This window comes from Dama dama, chromosome 11 (assembly GCF_033118175.1).
Source record: "Dama dama isolate Ldn47 chromosome 11, ASM3311817v1, whole genome shotgun sequence".
In the NCBI taxonomy this organism is placed as follows: Eukaryota; Metazoa; Chordata; class Mammalia; order Artiodactyla; family Cervidae; genus Dama; species Dama dama.
The window spans coordinates 92,321,290-92,326,578 of record NC_083691.1 but is presented as its reverse complement, the minus strand read 5'-3'; the positions used below and the strand labels follow the sequence as shown (position 1 = coordinate 92,326,578).

At 39.4% G+C, this 5,289-nt stretch overlaps 1 non-coding gene across 1 annotated transcript; it reads right to left on the bottom strand.

Annotated features, from left to right (window-relative positions):
- Window positions 1–3,739: 3,739 nt before the first annotated feature.
- Window positions 3,740–3,844, bottom strand: LOC133065745 (small nucleolar RNA U13). Its single transcript, XR_009695001.1, has one exon. It is a non-coding gene; the product is annotated as a small nucleolar RNA U13 (small nucleolar RNA).
- Window positions 3,845–5,289: the final 1,445 nt, after the last annotated feature.

Here is a 5,289-nt window from a genome sequence, read left to right as displayed (position 1 = left end):
TAAAAAACAGAGACATCACTTTGCTGATAAAGTTCTATATAGTCAAAGCTGTGGTTTTTCTAGTAGTCATGTATGGATGTGAGATTTGGACCATAAAGAAGGCTGAGTACTGAAGAATTGATGCTTTCAAGTTGTGGGGCTGGAGAAGACTCTTGAGAGTCCCTTGGACAGCAAGGAGATCAATTCAGTCAACACTAAAGGAAATCAATCCTGAATATTCATTGGAAGGATTGATGCTGAACCTCCAATACTTTGGCCACCTGATGCAAAGAGCATTTGGAAAAGATCCTGATGCTGGGAAAGATTGAGGGCAGAAGAAGGGAGTGACAGAGGATGAGATGGTTGGATGGCATCACTGACTTAATGGACATGAGTTTAGCAAACTCCAGAAGATTGTGAAAGACAGGTAAGCCTGGCATGCTGAAGTTCATGGGGTCACAAAGAGTCAGACATGACTTAGCAACTGAACAACAAACAACAATTTAAAGTATTTTTGTAAAGGCCATTGTATAGAAGTCAGTTAAGTAAAACAAATGAGAACTTTTTCCAACAGTTTCTCTTTTTCATCATATTCTTTATTATGTTTGGATTGAAGCGCACTGAACATGGATAATGGTGCATAATCTAGGAGTTTTTTCTCCTCGCAATGTTTTGAGGTAGAAATGTATATTGATGATGTTTTATTTATTTATTTATTTTTAATTTTATTTATCTGTTCGTGACTGCGCTGGGGTTCCATTGCTGAGTGCGGACTCTCTCCAGCTGCGCGGTCGGGCTTCCCCTTGCGGAGGCTTCTGGTTGTCGCGCAGAGGCTCCGGGCTTCAGGAACTGCAGCGCAAGGCTCTGGAGTGGCGGCGCGTGAGTTTAGCCATCCCGCAGCGTGTGGGATCTTCCCGGGGCAGGCATTGAACCCGTGTCCCCTGAGTTGGCAAGCGGATTCCTAACCGCTGGACCACCAAGGAAACCCTGATGATGTTTTAAAACAGAATTCCCAAATAGTATTTTCTCTTGAATTCCTCATGACCTAAACGTAACTAAATAAAATTAATTTGGTTCTTAAAGATTGGCATGTCCAAAGTTGCGAATGTTAGTACCAAACAATTCTATAAAGATTAGAATTAAGATTTAATCTCATTTTTATGCCTCACATTATTTTATTTATTTTTATTTATGGCTGGGTCTTTGTTACTTCGCGTAGGTTTTCTCTAGTTGTGGCAGGTAGAGGTGCTACTCTCTAGTTGCAATGCGTGGGCTTCTCATTGCAGTGGCTTCTCTTGTGCAGAGCACAGGCTCTGGAGCACAGGCTTCAGTAGCTATAGCACACGGGCTCAGTAGTCAGGATGCATGGGCTTAGTTGCCCTGTGACACGTGGAATTTTCCTGGACCAGGGATCGAACCTGCGCTCATGGGTGGATTCTTAACCACTGAACCACCAGGGAAACCCCACATTATTTTTAAATCATAAAAGTACAAATTTTTTCTTTAAAGCATTTTTAATAAAGACCATTGTTTGAAGTCAGATTAGTAAAGTAAAATGAGTAGATAATTTTTTTCAACAGTTTCTTTCTCATCATATTCCTTATTAGGTTTGGATTGAAGCTTACTAAGAATATTCTTTCAGCTCAAAAAGAATATAAGTTCTTTCTAAGGTTACCCAATTAACACTGTCTTTCAGGTTTTGTATTAACTGTCATTAAATTTATAATTATTTGTAAATTATCAACAATTGCTTTTGTGTAATTCATAGCTTTCACAACCATTAGTCATTGTGGCATATTACTTTGGTAATAATAAATGGACATTATTTAATCTGACTGCTACATATACATACATTTGTACATATAAAACTTAGAAGTATTTTATATCCAGTATTCTCGGAGGTGGGTCATAGAGGATCTTGCTGTAATTTATGTCAGAGAGTGCTTTGCCTATGTTCTCCTCTAGGAGTTTTATAGTTTCTGGTCTTATATTTAGATCTTTAATCCATTTTGAGTTTATTTTTGTGTATGGTGTTAGAAAGTGTTCTATTTTCATTCTTTTACAAGTGGTTGACCAGTTTCCCCAGCACCAGTTGTTAAAGAGGTTGGACTCTATGGGAGAAGGCGAGTGTGGGATGATCTGAGAGAACAGCATCGAAACATGTATATTATCAAGTGTGAAACAGATCACCAGCCCAGGTTGGATGCATGAGACAAGTGCTCAGGGCTGGTGCACTGGGAAGACCCAGAGGGATGGGATGGGGAGGGAGGCGGGAGGGGGGATCAGGATGGGGAACACATGTAAATCCATGGCTGATTCATGTCAATGTGTGGCAAAAACCACTACAGTATTGTAAAGTAGTTAGCCTCCAACTAATAAAAATAAAGAAAAAAATTCAACATATTAAAAAAAAAGTAGTATTTTATATTTGGAAGAAAATGTTAAAAAAAAGTAAAATTACAGTACAAAAGAGAAAAAAATGGATTAATACTTTTAAATTATAGTAATATATGCCTTTTAGAAAGAGGGCAAATTTATACCTACATGTTGGTCTATCATGGTAATAAAAAATAACATTAAAATTCCTTTTCTATGCCTTTAATTTCTGCAAATTGGTCAAAAAGATTTTCTTTGCCTATTCATGTTCAGTTGACAGTACAGACAGATATGTCAATCTTTAGTCATAGCTTATGGAAAAAGAAGAATTCCAATAGGAAGAGAACAAATAAATGACTAAGTTTGGCAGAGATTCATGAAAGTGTCTTTTCACAATGAATTCCAGAAATTCCAATTATATCTTTATCTATTTTTTTCAGGACTGATTCTAGTGGGTTTAATTTGTCTTCAACTGAAAAGTTCTAACATCCAAGGCATTTCAAAGTGGCCACACAGAATGACAGGATTGAAATATGTCTATTTCTTCATCCTTACATTTTATTGTTAGGATTTTATTTCACATGTACAATTTAAAGAGGGGTGTGGTGGGAGGGGGTAGTTAGCAGCATGAAGGAGCTCAAAGCCAGAGCCAAAGATGCAGAATTCACAAGAGTATGTGGCTAATGAAACGTGGTATGCATATTTGTTGTTCAGTCGGTAAGTCACGTCTGACTCTACATACCATAGAATATTATTTGGCCTTAAAAAGGAGTGAAATTTGGACACATTCTATTCCATGGATGTATCTCTAAGACATTAATATAAAGTGAATCAAGCCAGAAACAGCAGGACAACTATTGTATAATTCCACCGGTAAGAGAAACCTAAGTAGTCAAATTCACCGAGGGGGAAAACAGAAAGGTGGTTGCTAGGAAGTAGGAGGGAGGCAGATGAGGAGTTACTGTTTAGTGGGCATGGAGTTGTTGTTTGGGATGATGAAAAAGTTCTGGGGGTGGATGGTGGAGATTGAACTACAATATGAAGGTAATTAATGCCACTGAAATATACATGTGTAAACAGTTAAAACTGTTAACTTTATTTGATGTACATTTTATGGTAAAAATAAAAAGGTCTTAAAAATTGCTAAGTAGCAATAGAAAAGATAAAATAATAAAGAAAAAAATTTTTAAACTGCTAAGTAAACAGAAGCCAAGGGGAAAAACCACTGTAGCTCAAATAATAATTAAAAAAAAAAAGCATGCTGCTGAGCCTGTGTGTTAGGGGCTGATTTGATACTAATTTGCATGCAGAGTGTAATGTTTATTAAAGAGTAAGTAATTTTATTTATTTTTTTTTTATTTTTTTATTTTATTTTATTTTTTTACGTCAGACAGGTAATGTGCCGATGTCGTAACAAGGTTTGGAGGGAGGCACATGTCACGCAGCAGCGTGAACACCCAATCATCATGCTCATGAACTACAAAAGGATGGGAGAGTAAGTAATTTTAAAATGTGCAAGTCTGAAGGTGCTTTATTGTTAAAAAGAGTAACTATAATTGTTAGAACTTAGACCGACAAGGTGGGCTTCTGGTGGAAGACTTCCCCAAGTGCTCGCTGAAAACAGAGACCCTGCCTGGGGACCCCAGGCCACCTCCGACTTGAAGTCTCTGGGCAGTGCTTCTTAGGGCTCCCCAGCCACCAGAAGCTCGCCGTCTGCACACAGACCCCACACCGCCTCTCCTTGCGGGCCGCCCCTGCCCCACGCCTGGCTCTGCTCCTCCGTGCCCCGAGCTTCCCCAGCCCTGGCGCTCTGTCCACACCAAACCCTTCACGCCTGCAGAAACCACTCTCTCCCCTCCCTTTTGCAAAATACACGTTCATGCAATGAAAATGTGTTGATTCCAGTAATAAAAAGAAATGAACTATCTAGCCACAAAAACACATGAGGAACCTCAGATGCACATTGTAAGTGAAAGAAGCCAAACTGAAAAGGCTGCAGTTGTGGGGGTTCCTGCGATACGGCATTCTGGGAAAGCAGAACTGTGGGGGCACCAGTGGGAAAAGGTAAGGGACTGGCAGGGGTGGAGGGGAAGTAAGGATGAACAGGTGGCGCAGAGAGGGGTTTTAGGGCAGTGATCTATTAAGGAGGATGCCGCGATGGTGCACACATTTGTTAAAGTGCTTTGAGTGTACAGGACAAAGAGTGATGCCCAATGTAAACTGTAGACTTTGGGTCATACTTTTATATTAATATTGACTCATCTGTCATAAAAAATGTACCACACTAATGCAAACTGCTAACAGTAGGGAAAGTAGGAGGGGATGAGGTGAGTATATGGGAACTCTCTACTTAGTACTCAGTTTTTCTATAAACCTAAAACTGCTCTAAAATGCTAAAGCCTTTGCCTGTGTGGATCACAACAAACTGTGGAAAATTCTTCAAGAGATGGGAATGTCAGACCATCTTATATATCTCCTGAGAAACCTGTTTGTGGGTCAAGAAGCAACAGTTAGAACCAGACATGGAACAACGGACTGGTTCCAAATCGGGAAAGAAGTACATCAAGGAGGTACATTGTCACTCTGCTTATTTAACTTATATGCAGAGTGCATCATGGGAAATGCTGGGCTGGATGAAGCACAAGCTGGAATCAAGATTGCCAGGAGAAATATCAACAACATCAGATATGCAGATGATACTATTTAATGGCAGAGAGTGAAGAGAAACTAAAGAGCCTCTTGATGACGGTGAAAGAGAAGAGTGAAGAAGTTGGCTTGACTCTAACATTCAAAAAACTAAGATCATAGCATCCAGTCCCATCACGTCATGGCAAATAGATGAGGAGAGAATGGAAACAGTGAGAGACTTTATTTTTCTTAGGCTCAAAAATTACTGCGGATGGCGATTGCAGTCATGAAGTTAAAAGACACTTG